The sequence below is a fragment of the Salvelinus sp. IW2-2015 genome, linkage group LG3 (genome assembly GCF_002910315.2).
Source record: "Salvelinus sp. IW2-2015 linkage group LG3, ASM291031v2, whole genome shotgun sequence".
NCBI classification, from domain to species: Eukaryota; Metazoa; Chordata; class Actinopteri; order Salmoniformes; family Salmonidae; genus Salvelinus; species Salvelinus sp. IW2-2015.
The window spans coordinates 17824284-17844672 of record NC_036840.1 but is presented as its reverse complement, the minus strand read 5'-3'; the positions used below and the strand labels follow the sequence as shown (position 1 = coordinate 17844672).

At 42.6% G+C, this 20389-nt stretch overlaps 1 pseudogene; it reads left to right on the top strand.

Moving 5' to 3' along the window:
- Positions 1–2717: 2717 nt before the first annotated feature.
- LOC139029479 (piggyBac transposable element-derived protein 4-like) lies at positions 2718–4252 on the top strand (annotated as a pseudogene).
- Positions 4253–20389: the final 16137 nt, after the last annotated feature.

Below are 20389 nucleotides of genomic sequence, written 5' to 3'. Positions count from 1 at the left end.
TGCCKCATTTTTTGCAGTATTACTTCAGTGCCTTGTTGCAAACATGATGCATGTTTTGGAATATTTTTGTTCTGTACAGGCTTCCTTCTTTTCACTCTGTCAATTAGGTTAGTATTGTGGAGTAACTACAATACTGTTGTTGATCTATCCTCAGTTTTCTCCTATCACAGCCATTAACTTCTCTAGGGTAGGGGGCAACATTTTCACTGGCTTCCACTGGATGTCAACAGTCCTGAGAAATTGGTTGAGGTTATTACTTTGTGTAATGAAGAAGTACGGCCATCTTGAAGTCGAGTCACTCGACGTGTCCTGTTTGTTAGAGGCTCGAGACCAGAAAGCATGCTACAGTTGGTTTTAATCCTGTATTGAACACAGATTATCCCGTCTTCAATTTTATCGATTATTAGCGTAAAAAAATACCTAACGTTGTATTACAAAAGTAGTTTGACATTTTTTGGCAAAGTTTGAGCAAGTTGGAACCTGTGTTTTTCTGGATCAAATGTGCCAAATAAATGGACATTTTGGATATATATCGACGGAATTAATCGAACAAAAGGACCATTTGTGATGTTTATGGGACATATTGGAGTGCCAACAACAGAAGCTCGTCAAAGGTAAGGCATGAATTATATTTTTATTTCTGCGTTTTGTGTCGGCGCATGCAGGGTTGAAATATGCGTATCTCTCTTTGTTTACAATGGTGCTATCCTCAGATAATAGCATCGTATGCTTTCTCCGAAAAGCCTATTTGAATTCTGACATGTTGGCTGGATTCACAACCAGTGTAGCTTTAATTTGGTATCTTTCATGTGTGATTTAATGAAAGTTTGATTTTATAGTACTTTTCATAGTAATTAATTTTAATTTGGCGCTCTGCATTTTACTGTGAGACAGTAGCGTCCCGTCCAAACTCAGATTTTTTTATATAAATATGAACTTTACCGAACAAAACATACATGTACTGTGTAACATGAAGTCCTATGATTGTCATCTGATGAAGATTATCAAAGGTTAGTGATTAATTTTATCTCTATTTCTGCTTTTTGTTACTGCTCTCTTTGGCTGGAAAAATGGCTGTCTTTTTCTGTGACTTGGCTCATACCTAACATAATCGTTTGGTGTGCTTTCGTCGTAAAACCTTTTTGAAATCGGARACTTTGGCTGGATTTACAACAAGTGTATCTTTAAAATGGTGTAAAATACTTGTATGTTTGAGGAATTTAAATGATGGTATTTCTGTTGTTTTGAWTTTGGCGCCCTGCAGTTTCACTGGCTGTTGACGAGGTGGGACGCTACCATCCCACATACCCTAGAGAAGTTTAAACTCTAACTGTTTTAATGGCCTCATGGTGAAATTCCTGAGCTCTTTCCTTGCTCTCCGGCAACTGAGTTAGGAAGGAAGCCTGTATCTTTGTAGGGACTGAACGTATTCATACAGCATCTAAAGTGTAATTAATAACTTCATTATGCTCAAAGGGACATTCAATGTCTGCTTTTTTATTTTTACCCATCTACCAATTGGTGCTCTTGTTTCCGAGGCATGGAAACCTCCCTGGTCTTTGTGGTWGAATCTTTGTTTAAAATTCACTGTCAAATTTATTTTTAAGGGACATTACAGATAATTGTATCTGTGGGGTACAGATTTGAGGTAGTCATTCAAAAATTATGTTAACCCTCCCGTTGTCTCGGCGGGTCAGAGTGACCCCGGGCAGTTCCGAGTTGATTGCCCGTGTCTGTGTGGGTCAGAGTGACCCTGGCAGCGTTAGCAAGGTGTATGTTGTAACCCTCCTACCCCTGTGTGGGCCGGGTCATAGTGACCCAACACTACCACCTGCTGGATACTAGTCAAAGGTCCTGCCCCAAAATTGACACGCGCCACATTCCGGGCAAGGGCCCTGTGTGAATAAGGCCCTCTGTCCCTCAAACGGGCCCTTGGGCCCCGTGTGAGTTTGGATATTGATTCTAAAAACGCCCCCCTTCTACACTACCTTCCCTTGGTTGTGGATATTGTGCCTTTTGGGTATGGCTGTTGTTACACAACCTTCCCCTTGCCTCGGCGGGTCAGAGTGACCCCCGTTCAGCATTACGAGTTTATTCCCCGTGTCTGTGTGGGTCAGAGTGACCCTGGCAGCGTTAGCAAGGTGTATGTTGTAACCCTCCTACCCCTGTCTGGGCCGGGTCATAGTGACCCGGGCCCTGTTGTAGGCCCTGTGTTATGAGTTGTTCCCCTCTGTCCCGGGGGCTTGGGTCAGAGTGACCCTGGCAGCGTTAGCAAGGTGTATGTTGTAACCCTCCTACCCCTGTCTGGGCTGGGTCAGAGTGACCCTGGCCCTGTGTTACGAGTTGTTCCCCTCTGTCTGGGCCGGGTCAGAGTGACCCTGTCACCACTTGTCCCCAAGAACTCAGTGCACGACCTCGGTGCTATCACACAGGGAGGCCAGTCGAGCGTACCGGATGGGCCGAAGGAGCAGGCAGGGCCGACCACGCGCCTCGTCCATTCGCGTGCCTCGTCCCATTCACGTGGCCACCATAAGCAGGGCGTAGAGAGGCTACTAATATTGTCAGGAAGAAGAAGAAGATGAGGAGGAGGACGACGAGGAGGAATACGACCCCGCCGGGCGTGAGCCCTCCGCCTACGACTGTAAGCCGGCCGTAGAGAGGCTACTAATATTCTCAGGAAGAAGAAGAAGATGAGGACGATGATGAGGACGAGGACGATGAGGAATACGACCCCGCCGAGCATGAGCCCTCCGCCTACGACGCCTCGCAGTCCTGGTTTCAGCGCGGCTCAGGTCCTGGAACAGATATCCTCCAGCGTCGACCAAGAAGACGAAGAAGACTACTGCGATTCCGAAGAGGACATTTCGGAAGACGGTGACGCGGACGACTACGAAGACGACTCGGCCTCGCGGTCGTGCTCCTCTTCGGAGGGAGAGCGAGAGGGAGACGCGGCCGCTGCCCGAGAGCGAGACAGAGAGCCAGACAGAGAGCGAGAGCGAGAAAGGGAGACGTTGCTGTCAAAAAACGGCAAAATCAAATGGTCCTCCSTGGCCTATCGCGGCCCGGACCGGCCCCGCGCCATCCGCCGGCCCGGTGACGCCGGGCCCCACGGCCTACGCCGCGTCGCAAGCGCTCGACATCGCGTCCACCTTCCAGCTGTTTGTCACACCGGCGATAGAAAGGATAATTGTGGACATGATGAATCTGCAGGGGGTGAGAAAATACGGCGACGGCTGGCGACCCATGGACTCCACCGACCTGCGCGCCTACGTAGGGCTGCTGATCCTAGCCAGCGTCTACAGGTCCCGAGGTGAGGCCGCGGCCAGCCTGTGGGACGCCGAGAGCGGCAGGACCGTGTTCCGCGCCACCATGCCGCTCAAGGTGTTTCACAAGTACTCGAGGCTGCTGCGATTCGACGACCGCCAGTCGAGACCCGCGAGACTCGCCACCGTCAGACTGGCGGCCGTAAGAGAGGTGTGGGACCTGTGGGAGGAGCGGCTGCCGGCCCTCTACAACCCGGGGCCCGACGTGACGGTGGACGAACAACTGGTCCCGTTCAGAGGTACCGTCTATGTATCTGTGTATGTACGTGTAGCATAGAGAGCGGTAGCAGTCTATGTATCTGTGTATGTACGTGTAGCATAGAGAGCAGTAGCAGTCTATGTATCTGTGTATGTACGTGTAGCATAGAGAGCAGTAGTAGTCTATGTATCTGTGTATGTACGTGTAGCATAGAGAGCAGTAGCAGTAGTAGCAATCGGCAGTAGTAGCATCGGCAGTAGCATGGGCGGCGGCGGCTGCGTGTAACGTAAACGCAGTGCGCCCCGATGGTGAGCCAGTAACGATGACGCTGCTAATCTCCTCTCCCTCTCCTCTCCCTCCCCTCTCCCCACCGAAAGGACGCTGTCCTTTCCGACAGTACATTCCCAGCAAGCCGGCCAAATACGGCATCAAGTCGTGGGTGGCCTGCGACGCCAAGTCCAGCTACGCTTGGAAGATGCAAGTGTACACCGGCAAGGCGGCCGGCGGAGGCCCCGAGAAGAACCAGGGCGCGCACGTCGTCCTCGATCTGACCGAGGGACTGCCGGGCGGTCACAATGTCACGTGTGACAATTTCTTCACCTCCTACGAACTCGGGCAGCGGCTCCTCGAGAGGGACCTCACCATGGTTGGCACGGTGCGAAAGAACAAGCCCGAGCTCCCTCCCGCGCTGCTCCAGTCCATTGGCAGACAAAAATACTTGTATGTTTGAGGAATTTTAATTATGGGATTTCTGTTGTTTTGAATTTGGCGCCCTGCACTTTCACTGGCTGTTGAAGAGGTGGGACGCTAACGTCTCACGTAACCTAGAGAGGTTAAGCTAGAAATGCCTTTCCAATTTCAAAAATTCAGCAATGGTCTCGATTGGTTGTTTGTATAGAATTTTTGATATCTGTTATACTTTTTCCGTTATTCACTTTCTTGTCCTCTTTTTGTCCTCCATCCGCTTTCATTGGATTTCTCAAGATACTAAAGTGCCCCKTTGTGACATCATCACTTCCAACTGACATTCTCTGTAAGTGAAATCAAGCAACTTTTGACACAAATCAGCTAATAACTCCACTTTGCAACCATTTAGATGAAATATGTCAGGTTTTCCAGCTAAGTCTACTTCTCTGCTACTTAAATCTGGAGTTTGGAGAAAAAAATGATATACGCATCAAAAGTTACAGCAGTTTAAGTAACAGCACCAACATCATTTTCTGTACCATTTTGGCAAACAATGTCCTTTTTGACCAGTACTGCAACAAGTTAGACAAAAAGTTAGAGTGTATGGGATATTRGTCTTCTTCTCTGCTATTCATAGCTGTGTGCAGAATCAAAATATTCCATACGGAACTTACGGTACAGCTGTTTTTGTAACTGCATTACCTGTGTTTTTCAAACTTTCCCAAACAATGTTCGTTTTGACCACTTTCGGAACATTTTTGAGGATAAAAGTCACACAACATAAAATCTTCCCCTGTTTCTCTGCTCTTCATAGACGAAGTCGGATTTCAAATCGCTGTACCAATCTGTAACTATAGCCGTTTTCGTAACCCATCGCCTCTCTTTCAAGTGTCTGTAAATCATGTCAGCAGCAAGGCAATTCATTACTTTCCAAACAACTATCGGTTTGACCACTAAACAAACATAGTTTGGCTTAAAATCTTCCTCTACTTCTCTGCTTCTCAAAGGCGGAAACACTTTTTAAGTTGGGTCTACCGTTCTCGAGGGAGAGCGACTTAAGCAACCCCTCACCTGCTCTTCACTAACAGCTCTCTGTATCAATACTGATATTCCAAAACGGAACCGTTGGCTAGGATACTCGCAGACGCTGCAGGGCCAAAATCATGAGGAGACACTCCTCCTACACCGTTTAAGCTAGAAATGCCGTTCCAATTTKAAAAATTCCGCAACGGTCTCGATCGAGATGTTTGTATAGAATTTTTGATATCTGTTATACTTTTTCCATTATTCACTTTCTTGTCCTCTTTTTGTCCTCCATCCACTTTCATTGGATTTCTCAAGATACTAAAGTGCCCCATTGTGACATCATCACTTCCAACTGACATTCTCTGTAAGTGAAATCAAGCAACTTTTGAAACAAATCAGCTATTAACTCCACTTTGCAACCACTTAGACAAAATATGTCAAGTTTTCCAGCTTCGTCTACTTCTCTGCTACTCAAATCTGGAGTTTGGAGAAAAAAATGATATTCGCATCAAAAGTTACAGCAGTTTAAGTAACAGCACCAACATCATTTTCTGTAACATTTTGGCAAACAATGTCCATTTTGACCAATACTGCAACCAGTTAGACAAAAAGTTAGTGTGTATGGGATATTCGTCTACTTCTRTGCTATTCATAGCTGTGTGCGGAATCAAAATATTTCGTACGGATCTTACGTTACAGCTGTTTTTGTAACTGCATTACCACGTGTTTTTCAAACTTTCCCAAACAACGGTCGTTTTGACCACTTTCGGAACGTTTTTGAGGAAAAAAGTCCCACAACCTTAAAATCTTCCCCTGCTTCTCTGCTCTTCATAGACGCTTCATAGACGCTTTTGTTACGCAAAATGTAGCCACTAGCCAGCTAGCAGTTAGATAGTGGCATCTGTCATTTGTATTTATTAAAGATTCCCGTTAGCTGCTGCCTTGGCACTCTTTCAGCCACATTAAGGCAGTTATTTAAAATTAAAAAAAAATCCATGACATTAAATTTCATAACACTTTACGCAATACATTTAGTGTGATCCCTCAGGCCACTATTCCACTACCATATATTTACAGCACAACATCCATGTGCACGTGTGTGTAAATTGCGCATCTTGTGTCTCTTCACAGTCCCSTCTTCACAAAATACAAGGTGTATTTTTATCAGTTTTTTTAATCTGCTTGCATCAGTTACCTGATGTGGAATATAGTTCCATGTAGCCATAGCTCTATGTAGTACTGTGCACCTCCCATAGTCTGTTCTTGACTTGGGGAGTGTGAAGAGACCTCTGGTGGCATGTCTTGTGGGGTATGCATAGGTTTCTGAGCTGTGTGCTAGTAGTTTAAAAACAGAGTAGTGATGAAGTACTCCACTTTCAGACATGAGAGATTTACATGCATATTATTAATGTTAGCTCTCCATGCACATTTAAGGGCAAGCTGTGCTGCCTTGTTCTGAGCCAATTGTAATTTTCCGAAGTCCCTCTTTGTGGCACCTGACTACTTGACTGAACAGTAGTCCAGGTGTGACAAAACTAGAGCCTGTAAGACCTGCCTTGTTGATAGTGTTGTTAAGAAGGCAGAGCAACACTTTATTATGGACAGACTTCTCCCCATGTTAGCTACTGTTTTATCAATATGTTTTGACCATGACAGTTTACAATCCAGGGTTATTCCAAGCAGTTTAGTGTCCTCAACTTCCACATTATTCATTACAAGATTTAGTTGAGGTTTACGGTTTAGTGAATGATGTCTCAAATACAATGCTTTTAGTTTTAGAAATAATTATGCYCTAACTTATTCCTTGTCACCCATTCTGAAACTAACTGCAGCTCTTTAAGTGTTGCTGACATGTACAGTGTTGAGTCATCTGCATACATCGACACACTGGCTTTACTCAAAGCCAGTGGAATGCCGTTAGTAAAGATTGAATAAAGTAAGGGGCCTAGACAGCTGCCTTGGGGAATTCCTGATTCTACCTGGATTATGTTGGAGAGGCTTCCATTAAAGAACACCCTCTGTGTTCTGTTAGACAGGTAACTCTTTATCCACAATATAGCAGGGGGTGTAAAGCCATAACACAAGTTTTTCCATCAGTGGACGATGATCGATAATGCCAAAAGCCGCACTGAAGTCTAACAATACAGCTCCCACAATATGTTTATCAATTTCTCTAGGCCAATCATCAGTAATTTATTTGTGTAAGTGCTGTGCTTGTTGAATGTCCTTCCCTAGAAGCGTGCTGAAAGTCTTTGCCTTATGCCACTTGCCATAAGGTTTGGATGAACTGCCGTCCATTTGAGTGGTATTTGCGATTGTGTATATGTTTCGCCCAATGGCAATGTTGCCATTCATTTTTGTCCATTTCATGGGGGTCTTCCCTTACCTATAAGTGTGCTGAAAGTCTGTTGTCAATTTGTTTATAGTAAAATAGCATTGTATCTGGTTAACTTCTTGACGCACGGATCCCTTTAGCGGGATCATTTTTGTAAACAACCGCTGAATTGCAGAGCGCCAAATTCAAAAAAAGTTAAATATACCAAAACACAGTGTAGCCTGTTGTTAATCCACCTATCGTGTCAGATTTTGAAAATATGCTTTACAGCGAAAGCAATCCAAGCGTTTGTGAGTTTATCAATCACTAGACAAAACAGTAAGAACAGCTAGCTGCAAATTAGCTTGGTCACGAAAGTCAGAAAAGCAATAAAATTAATCGCTTACCTTTGATGATCTTCGGATGTTTGCACTCACGAGACTCCCAGTTACACAATAAATGTTATTTTTGTTTGCGCGTTTTGTTCAGAAAACCACAGGCTCGTTCCGGTCCTGAAGAGCAGACGAAAATTCCKAAAAAGTATCTATAATGTTCATAGAAACATGTCAAAGGTTTTTTATAATCAAGCCTCAGGTTGTTTTTAACATACATAATCGATAATATTTCAACCGAACGGTAAACTATTCAATACTACAGAGAAAGAAAATGTCGAGCTACAACACTCGGGCGCATGAACTAATCAAAGGACACCTGACACGTTTTGATAAATCTCGCTCATTTTTCAAAATAAAAGCTTGAAACTATGTCTAAAGCCTGGTCACAGCCTGAGGAAGCCATTAGAAAATCTGGTTGATACCCCTTTAAATGGAGGATGGGCAATGGAACAGGGATTTTTCCAAATAAAAGGCACTTCCGGGTTGGATTTCCTGAGGTTTTCGCCTGCAAAATCAGTTCTGTTTTACTCACAGACAATATTTTGACAGTTTTGGAAACTTCAGAGTGTTTTCTAACCTAATCTGTCAATTATATGCATATTCTAGCATCTGGGCCTGAGAAATGGTCCGTTTACCTTGGGAACGTTATTTTTCCAAACATAAAAATAGTGCCCCCTAGCTGAAAGAGGTTAAACAATTTTTCCCCAAAAAAGATTACTAAGGGTTGGTAACAGGCTGATTGGTCGGCTATATGAGCCAGTAAAGGGGGCTTTACTATTCTTGGGTAGCGGAATTACTTTTGCTTCCCTCCAGGCGTGAGGGCACACGCTTTCTAGTAGGCAACAATAATTTTTTCACTTCTTCCACACTCACTTTACAGAATTCAGAAATACAATGCTTGTCTTTCATAATTTGATCAGTTATACTTGGATGTTGTGTCAGCGTTTGTTTTTGGCATGTCACGCCTAAAGTTTGCTAATCTTGCCAATTAAAAAATAATTKAAGTAATTGGCAATATCAGTGGGTTTTGTGATGAATGAGCCATCTGATTCAATGATTTTTAAGGTACTCCAAAAGGTTTTTAGTATCATTCATCTTTGTTTCATAGTATAGTTTCTTCTTTTTATTCAGTTTAGTCACATGATTTCTCAATTTGCAGTAGGTTTGCCAATCGGTTGTGCATCAAGACTTATTTGACATTCCTTTTGCATCATCCCTCTCAACCATTCAATTCCTCAATCAACGAGGATTTAACAGATTTTACAGTCATTTTCTTAATGGGTGCATGCTTGTTAGTAACTGGAATAAGCAATTTCATCAGGTCTGGGACCTGTTGAATCGYAGGGTGAGGGCTAGGGCCATTCCCCCCAGAAATGTCTGGGAGCTTGCAGGTGCCTTGGTGGAAGAGTGGGGTAACATCTCACAGCAAAACTGMCAAATTTCGTGCAGTCCATGAGGAGGAGATGCAGCTGGTGGCCACACCAGATACTGACTGTTACTTTTGATTCTGAGCRCCCCCTTTGTTCAGGGACACATTATTCCATTTCTGTTAGTCACATATCTGTGGAACTTGTTCAGTGTATGTCTAAGTTGTTGAATCTTGTTATGTTCATACAAATATTTACACATGTTAAGTTTGCTGAAAATTAACGCAGTTGACAGTGAAGACGTTTCTTTTTTGCTGAGTTTATGTTAAGGGGGTGTTACTTTCACAGATAATGTCACCCATCTAAATTATTTATTTATTTCAAATAATTAAGTAAATGTATGGTGTTAATATAAGTTTCATTGTTTGTTATGGTTTAAATGGTTATTTTATGGTTGTAAGTGATAAAATGAGCTAGAAAATTGTATATTTTGCAATTCTGAGTAATTACTACTTTAGTAAAGATTACAATTTATTCAGTACTACTGCAGATGCTAAATAATTCCAATAGATGGCAGCATAAAATCACAAATGACATTTCTGAAGATTAGTTCTCTCCCTGGATGCACCACTCCCCTCACAGGAAAACTCCTGCGCAGGCCTTTTTATGTCCCTTTACACACTGCTAACGCAAGAGGAAGGGCTGAAAAGGCATTTAACAGATGACCGAAGCAATATAATGATGATTTATGTTTATTATTACCTGTTTTTATGCTCATGTTTTGAAATTATACTTCATTACTACAACGATTATCAATAAGCCTGAACATTAATTCAGTCACCTCTGGTCGACAAAAACGTATTTTCCTAGTACATTCATTGTCAAATTTATCAACCAGCATCGACCAGCTCTGCCTTCTCGCAAAAGTTGCCAACTTAACAAGCCCCGCCAAAAGATTGTGCTGTCAGCGGCAGCGAGCACTCTGCCTTCTCGCGCAAGCAAAGGGCACGTTGAGGTAAATTTGCTAACCGCGAGGGTTGCATTGCATGATGTAATTTATTGGCGGGCTGGAAGAAGCACTCGTCTTTTCTATTCGAGGCGGTTTACTCATAATATGATACGTTAACTGTCACGTTCCTGACCTGTTTTCTCTTGTTTTGTATGTGTTTATTGGTCAGGGCGTGAGTTTTGGGTGGGCAGTCTATGTTTTCTGTTTCTATGTTGGTTTTGGGTTGCCTGGTATGGCTCTCAATCAGAGGCAGGTGTTTGACGTTTCCTCTGATTGAGAGTCATATTAAGGTAGGTTGTTCTCACTGTTTGTTTGTGGGTGGTTGTCTCCTGTGTCTGTATGTATGTTCGTGCCACACGGGACTGTAGCGTTTGTTTGTAGTCGTGTACCTGTTCGTGCGTTCTTCATGTTGTATGTAAGTTCCATGTTCAGGTCTGTCTACGTCGTGTTTGTTATTTTGTAATTTTCAAGTGTTTTCGTGTTCGTTTCGTAATTCAATAAATATCAGTTATGTCATCATACCTCGCTGCACATTGGTCTTCAGATCCCTCTCTCCTCTCCTCGTCCGAGGAGGAGGAGGAATTAGAGAATCGTTACATTAACAGAGTTTTTTGTAATGCATGTCTACTAGGGTCGTGGTTAGTGCACCTGTCTAGTGATTACTTGGCCAGGGTTCAATACCTGCTATAGTCACTATTTTTTTGCACTCCCAAAAGCAACACAGGCCTAATACGAGATAAATAGCTACCTGTAAAGTAATGAGTGACCATTTTAGAAAATCATAGGACAAATAGTCTTTGGTTGCATGCCATTTTATGTCAATAATATTGCTGCTGTAGCCTATAATTGATGCTTRGTGGTCTTATGCTGCCATCTATTGGAAATATTTCACAATTAACAGTTATTAATTCACATAAAGACATTTGTGAAACAGCTGGAAAATGAAGTGTATTTTTCTTATTAATTCCTGAGATCAGTCTCAAACCTGCCCCACCTATCCCAGCCAATTGCTGGACTTTCACAAATAGGTTACTAGGTCACACCCAGTTAAACCACATTTGAAAAATAAAATGTGGCTTGTTTAAAACTTCTTGTCAATAGGGGAGCGCTGTTTTCACTTTGGAAAAAATCGTGCCCAAATGAAACGGCCTCGTACTCTTTTCTAGATCATACAATATGCATATTATTATTACTATTGGATAGAAAACACTCAAGTTTCTAAAACTGTTTGAATTATATCTGTGAGTAAAACAGAACTCATTTTGCAGCAAACTTCCATACAGGAAGTGAAAAATCTGAAAACGAGGCTCTGTTTCAGGGCCTGCCTATTCAACTGGCTTTTATTTATCGATATGCATGCACTTCATACGCCTTCCACTAGATGTCAACAGGCAGTGGAAGGTGGAATGGGGTGTCTAGCTTGATCTGAGGCCGAACAAGAGCTTTTGGAGTGACAGGTCCGGAATTTTCTTTGTCTTCTCAGGCGCGCGGCGGAGCTCGACATTGTGTTCTGAAAAGCGTTCGGTAAACACGGCGAATATCTCCGGCTCTGATTTTATTTGATACATATGATAATAACATCATAAAGTAGGTTTTTTTCAACCGAGTTTTAMCAGTTTATTCAACGTTTATTGGGACTTTTGGAGTTTTCCGTTCTTTGCGTCAAGAGAGGATGGGAATGTTAGCAACCTTGGCTAGCATTGTGGTGCGAATTCGACAGAAGAAATGGACATTCTAAAAGCAAACAACGATTTATTCTGGACCAAGGACTCCTTGTACAACATTCTGATGGAATGTATGATGTTATTTCGTATTTCTGTGTAAAATGTTGAGTCCTATTCTCCGCCGTTTTGGTGAGCACTGTCTCGCAATAACGCAAGCTGTATGTTATGGTAAAGTTATTTTTAAAAATCTAACACAGCGGTTGCATTAAGAACCAGTGTATCTTTCATTTGCCATACAACAAGTATTTTTATGTAAAGTTTATGATGAGTTCTTTGGTCAGATTAGGTGAGTGTCCAAAATATCTCCGGAGATTCTGGTGAATCGATGCTACGTATTCACAATGTATAATCAGGATTTGTAGCTCTAAATATGCACATTTTCGAACAAAACATAATTGTATTGTATAACATGATGTTATAAGACTATCATCTGATGAATTTGTTCAAGGTTAGTGATTCATTTTATCTCTTTTGTCGGTTTTGTGKAAGCTATTTTTTGCGGGGAGTAAATTGCGTTGTGTGTTTGGCTACTGTAGTGAGCTAATAGAAATATATATTGTGTTTTCGCTGTAAAACACTTAAAAAATCGGAAATATTGTCTGGATTCACAAGATGTTTATCTTTCATTTGCTGTACACCATGGTTATTTTTCAATAAATGTTTTATGATGAGTATTTATATATTTCACGTTGCTCTCTGTAATTATTCTGGCTGCTTTGGTGCTATTTGTGATTGTGGCTGCAATGTAAACTATGATTTATACCTCAAATATGCACATTTTCGAACAAAACATAAATGTATTGTATAACATGATGTTATAAGACTGTCATCTGATGAAGTTGTTTCTTGGTTAGTGACTAATTATATCTCTATTTGGTCGGTTTTGTGATAGCTACCTATGCGATAGAAAAATTGTGAAAATATGCGGTTGAGTCTTTGGCTATTGTGGTTAGCTAATAGAAATACATATTGTGTTTTCGCTGTAAAACATTTTAAAAATCGGAAATGATGGCTGGATTCACAAGATGTTTATCTTTCATTTGCTGTATTGGACTTGTGATTTCATGAAAATTATATTATATGATATCCCTGTCCCGTTAGGCTAGGCTATGCTAGTCATTTTTTTTGATGAGGAGGATCCCGGATCCATTTCACATTGCCAACAACAGCGAAGTAGACATTGTGACGTAGAACAATGGGCTGGGAATAGAAGGTTTGGAAGGCGAGTTGGTGCCACGGTGCTCAATAGAACTAATAGGAGCTGGCAGAATGAAAAATGCCCTAAAATAAGGCGTTTTTTCGTGATTACTTCAAAACTACGGCAAGCAGCTGGGACAGATGGTAATATGAAACTGCGCTGTACGGTGGATGCAATTAACTCATTCTCGACTGTTCCATCTAAACCTGTGAATCTGATGCGACACAGTCAGGACAAGACCTAGGCTAGGTAGCCTAGCTAGCGTAGGCACAAATTGTTAATAGAACAGGATTTACATTTCAAACCTAACACTATCAAACCACAAGTTTGTTTTGGCTTAGCTTTCTATGAACTAACGATACAGGYGTCACAGCTAGTTAGCTAGCAAGTAATACGCCCATTTGATCCTAATAGACCCTAGCTAGGAACTTGTTAACATCATAACGGTGGACTTTGTAACGTCTTTTATTTGAAAGATAGAATGTTTCCATCTGGGTAGACAGAGCCTACAATGTACAATACATGTGATTCGGTAACACATATCCCTTAATAACTAGAAAGATGAAGGTGGATTTCTCAATGAGTGAAACATGACGGTTACTCAACATCATCTTTGAGGTTCTTTATAAAAAAACAACACTGGATTTATATCCATTAATGCCGTTCGACTTTTCATCACCCCGCCGGCGCGTCGTCTTTGTATTGGCAGATCGCAACCAACTGAAAAGTGCATATACCGCCACCTACTGTACTGGAGTGTGAGGCCGGTCCCTATTCATCTATTAAAGTCACAATATGCTACTTTTTTTGCAAGAATGGGTAACTTTAACTGCATACTTGGAGCATGTCTGAAAGTGGGCGTGTCAACAGAAGTGGAAGGATCAAATTATACCAGCGCTTAGATGGTTTGATTGTGCTTGTTGTTTTTCCGTTTCTTAACACGTTTTTATTGGTCAGTTCCCGACCATGTGAAATAAGACTGGGAAAAGGCACTCTATTCTTGTCAGAGAATCATACTATGCCATTTGAATGTTAACTAAACACACAACAAACACCTGAGATATATCCTAACTCTGAAAATAGAAGTTATTTTGATGTCAGTTATTAGTCTACCAGTTTTTTATTTATTACCAATACATTTTCATTATTAGGCCTATAACTCATTATGACATCTGTTCGGCTCTCTGATGATGACAATACAAAATGTATTTTGTGAATAAGGCTCATTATAATTACTCTTGTATAATTAGGAATCAAAATACCTACCGATTTTTCATTTACCAATAAATCTATGTTTGATTATTATAACCTATGGCAACTATTTGACTATCATCAGATGATGACAATAAAATTGTGTTTGGCTCAATATAATTACTCTTGTAGAATTGGGCAGCAATCCAGCTTAGAATGAAGAGTATTCAAGAACAAGGGTTAACAATAAAATATCACTAATATGACTCCCACCAGAAAACCACTGTACACAACAGACGAAAAGACAATGGCAAATTAACTTAATGACTTCTACATAAAGTTTGGCTGACATTACTTCTCTGCTAAGTGTGTTAACATGCTCAACACCAAGTTAGATTTTAACCCTAGAGAGGCCACAAGAGTCTTTAAAAGCAAACAGGCAACAGGCCCTGATGGTGTCTCTGCTTTGAACAGAGGAACTTCCACCAGCCTGGGTCCCTGTCTTTCAGAGGTCTATACATTCCCATACAGTTCCACCTCGTTGGAAGAAGGCAGTCATCACCCCCCTTCCCAAAAAGCCTTCTCCCAAAGAAAACAAAGACTGTAGACATGTTGCTCTGACCTCCATTGTAATGTTGTGTCTTGAAAAGATCATGGCGTGTAAGCTTCAGTCAGACTAAACACACTGTTGGACCCGTATCAATTTGCTTACAAATACAAACGTGTCACTGATGAAGCAATCCTCAGCATAGTGCATCTCATCCTGCAACATCTGGAGAACCCCAAGGCATATGCTTGAATGCTATTTGCGGATTTTAGTTCAGCATTTAACATATTGGAGCCACACATCCTCCTCAGTAAGCTCAGACAGATGCCAGTCAAACCCTATATCATCAGGTGGTATCACTCATTTCTGACCAACAAGACCCAGCAGGTCCAAATGAACAAGACCCTGCCTGAACCCAAGGTCATTATGTTTCCCACCAAGGCTGAGAGTTCACCAACCTATTTGCACTGTATACAAATGAATGTACAAGTAGACACCCTGATATTGTCCAGTCTGATGATACTGCCATTCTAGGTCTAATGTTTAGACACTGACATTACTTTGAATAGGTCAGAGAACAACCACAAGATCAACAACCAATCTTAGCCAGAGCGAGATGAGATAAAATCTAACGAGGGAACATCAGGTAAACCCTCTTAACATTGCACTGATAAACAATGTGGAATASTAGCCTGCTCGCCATTCTGCAGCTTGTCTGCCAATGCATGCGTGTCCCAACCCACGTTTTGACAACTACATGGGAACGGGCCTGCCTGCCCACCCATTTGACCGATGGGAGATAAGAGATATGCTAACTGTGGATAACAGTCGTTTAAGTGCAGCATAGCTAGCTAGCAAAGTGAAACACATTTCCTGCTATCTAACAAAATTACACCTGCATCTCTAGCTGTAGCCACCGAAAAACAATGTGAGGGGAAAAAGTCGCCCACTCACCCACTCATCCAATGACAACATCCTCCCAGCAGCTAGCTAACTAGCTAGCGTTAGGCTCTGTGTCTTTASCTTGCTAAATAAATAACTAACTAAATAGATAAGCTAGCCTATTAGCCACATTATGACTGACTTGTGATCATGGCCTGGTTACATTAGTTACATTTGTCTGTTATTGTCCAAATTATTGAGTCATTGAAACTGAAACAGTGCATCCCGAATGGCTGGAGGAAGCAAACCATGTACCAGGCCAGCTGTGATTTACAACCTGATAGCAATATTTGTTGGACTACCAATACATTTATTGGTTAATTATATTAATCATCCATTCAAATGCATCCATCTATTCTGCCAACAATGTCTTACTCTGTGTCATGGAGTCTAATACAACCTCTTTTTAAAACYTCTTATAAAGTTAGTTTTGTAGCACAAACTGGGAATTTGATATGTTTGACTGATATTATGATTGTCTGTTTGTTTTATAGCTGCAAATTAGTTAAAACGCTGTCTGTTTCACTTTAAGATTGTGGGATGTATGTATTTTGTTTTGATGACAAAACAAAGTAGCCTACACACCTGTGGAAGTTTGTCACTTTCAGGGTCCAACTCCAGCTCCAAGTAAGGTGGTGGGCTCTAAATGATTCTATCAGCCAATCAGGGCTGTATGTAACTATTTTCCAGTTTGTATCCCCACACAGTCGGACTGAGCATTTCAGTGGCCCAAGGGGGCTCAGGGAAATACATTTTCAAAAATGATTTATTAAATATAAACTGATGATTTAAAAATAAAATAAAAAGACTGCATGGGGCTTTTACATTACTATTCTTTAACACAAAAAAAAAAAAGACCTATTTATACTATACTATATATGTTTTCTGTATTATTTTGGTCAGGTCAGGGAGTGACATGGGTGGGTATGCATGTTTTGTGTTGRCTAGGTTTTTTTGTAGATCTATGGGGTTTTTGTAAGTTATTGTAGGTCTATGGTGGCCTGAATTGGTTCCCAATCAGAGGCAGCTGTTTATCGTTGTCTCTGATTGGGGATCCTATTTAGGTTCCCATTTTCCATTTAGGTTTTGTGGGTTATTGTGTATGTGTAGTTGCATGTCAGCACTTGTTTGATTAGCTTCACGCTATTTTGTTAGTTTAAGTGTTCTTTTTTAATAAAAGAAGAATGTATTCAAATCACGCTGTACCTTGGTCTCCTCACTACGACGAACGTGACAGTAGGTCCCATTCTATACTATCGTACAATATTGTGCAGTGTATACTATAGCCACAGTAATATAACACTGTTGGCTTCATTTTCCAGTATTAGGCTGAGTTTATATTAGCCCAACAATAGTGAGATTACACTGGTGTTTTTTCACAGTTGCTGGGTTGCGATAGTTTTTGTTACACTATTTTAGAGTACAGACAGTAACTATCATAGTTTCCCTTGGAAACTCACATCTCAGCTCTATTTCACTGAGGGTTTCAGTGTGTAGCTGCGTTTACTACAGTTCTGTTGCACTATTTTACAGTACAGACAGTAACTATCCCTTCATTGGAAACTGACAGCTCTATTACAATATTGTTTTTTTCACATAGTGTGTAGCTGGGTTTACTATAGTTTTTCTGTTGCAGTACTTACAGTAGGCTACATACAGTAACTATGCTAGTGTCCAGTGACTATTCTAGTTTCCCTTGGAAACTCACTTTTCAGCTATTACGCTGTGGACTGTTCCGTTTGTCGTGTTTGTTGTTTGGGTTTAGTGTTACGTGTTTTAATTACAGAATATGAACACTTACCACGCTGCACCTTGGTCCTCTTCTTCTCCTCCAGACGACAAGCGTTACAGAGGGTTTCAGTATATAGCTGGGTTTACTATAGTTTTGTTATATTAGTTTACAGTACAGACTGTAACTATCCTAGTTTCCCTTAGAAACTCACATAACAGCTGATCTTACGCAGCGTGTAGCTGGAGTTGCCATATTATTTTGTCATACTGCAAGGTATATACCACCCATCTCTTCTTCCCACGAAGAGAAACAACCATTTCCAGAATGGCTTTTCACCTTGAGAAATGTGAGGTGTCTCTGCCCACAGGCAGCAGACTACGTCTAAGAAGGGTGGCAGTCTGCCGTCACCCTGAGGTGTTTGCCGTTGGCATTGGCAGGTTCTCACAGGCCCAAAGGCCAAACAGAGAGGCAAGTGGAGTCCCCATGGGCACTGAATACAGTGAAGGAAGGCTACGAACAAAAAATTCCGATGCTAGCCACCGCTATAATTCTGGCGCCTCAAATGTCTCAGGGTCTTCTAGTGTTGACACCCTGGTTGACTGAATGTTTCCGAATGAGTTCAGATGGAGTGTCAACCTATAGTAGTCTGCCCCATCCAGTGAACAGGCCACAACGGACACGAGGACCCTCTTGAACCACATTTGAATTTTGGGCCACACCCTAAATGAGAAGAGTCATCTGACCTCCTCACGGAAGGTGATCTACCTCGGGATGTCCATAGACTCGACTCTCATGAGGGCAAGTCTCCCTCAGGTGAGAGTAACAAAATCCTATCCTACCTCAACCGTTTCCGGCTCGGACGAGCCATGTCGGTGTTAGAGTACCAACAGTTACTCGACCTACTGACAGTGGCTTCACTGTTGGTTCCGCTGGGCATTCTCCATCATCCAGCGATGGTTCAACTCCCATGGCCAGCACCCAAAACAGACACCGTCAACTGTTGGTGATGAGTGCATGTTTGAGGACCCTATCAAAGTATCCCACTCCTTGCTGTTAAGGGGGGTGAGCCTGATCAGAGTCCACGGCAGAGAGCTGGTGTGCACTGAAGCCTCTCTGACGGGTTGAGGTACCATGTTCAGAGGCAGCTGACCGCTGGATCTCCCCATGGAGTGGTCAACACATCAATGTGCTGGAGCTCAGGGTCATCTAGCTCTTCAACAGTTCCAGTTCTACCTGGTAGGACAACATTTCCTGATCCAATGGCTCGGGAGCTCTTTCCTTGGGCCCAGATCTGATTGGCATCGCTGCTCGACATAACCCCGGGGTCCTGAACAATGCAGCCAACATGCTCTCGAGAGGTGGCCCGTTGTGGGGGGGGGGGGGTTAGAGTCTGCACCCTCAGCTGGTGCTACAGCTTTGGGACAGGTTCGGGGGAGAGCACAGGTGGACCTGTTTGCATTTCAGGAGAACACTCATTGCCACAGCTGGTTCTCAATGTCAGAGCCTATGTGTCTGGACACCCTCACTCACGATTGGCCGGCAACGCCGCTTTATGCTTTCCCACCAATACCAACAGCTATGCTAGAAAGGGTCATCTTGATTGGCCACCAGCTGCTCTTGATAGCCCCTTAAGGTTTTCACAGTCACTGCTCGATGCGGGCCGAGTGCCATCCACATTGAGAGTGTATTTAGCTGCTATCTTGGCATCCAAGATGGCATAGCAGTGTAGGCGTGTTTTGTCCGTCCTCCCGTGTACTTTTGTATTTTTCGTATTTTTTGTATATATATTTTTTTTAAGTTTTTTTTCTTTCTATCTCTTTTCGATTTTTAATTCGATTATACCTTCCGGTAACCTGCCTCACCCAATGTGATACGGAATCGCTATTATTTTTTAACTTTGGAACACATTCAAGAACCTCCAGTAGCTAACCAGCTAATCAGCTACAAGCTATTTAGTCACTTTTACCTTCTGCACAGACACCAGCCCTGTTCTTAGCCTGGATAATACTCGCCAATCTACCAGCATCGGACTGTCTCTCCACAACAARGCCGGATTCCTGCCGTAATCCCTGAGCCACTACTTCTGATCCTCACAGCTTGCAGCTAGCTAGCTCACAGCTAGCTTGCACCCTCCGTGGCACCCAGTACCGAAGCTATCCCCTAACTGCCACGAAGCTAGCACCAGTTAGCAAACAAAATTCTACAATACCTCTTTCGCCATCTGGCTTGGATTCTCTGTCGACACGGCGCCCCGCCGCACCACCACGTCTGGTCTGCCGACGAATACTCCATCCGCTGTGCCCTCAACCGGCCTCCGTCTAAGCAGACCACCCCCGGGCTACTAACTTTAAACGCCGCGTGCTAGCGTGGTGACGGCTTCCCTGCTCCGTCCACTGCTCCGACCCTCTCTGCCTAGTCATCGCCATTTTACCTGCTGTTGTTGTGTTAGCTGACTAGCTGCTGTTGTCTCACCTGTTGTTTTAGCCAGCTCTCCCAATCAAGACCAGCGATTACTTTATGCCTTACTATATGTCTCTTTCGAATATCAATATGCCTTGTATACTGTTGTTCGGGTTAGTTATCATTGTTTCAGTTCACAATGGAGCCCGTAGTTCCACTCCTAATACCTCTGATACCTCCTTTGTCCCACCTCCCACACATGCGGTGACCTCACCCATTATAACCAGCATGTCCAGAGATACAACCTCTCTTATCATCACCCAGTGCCTGGGCTT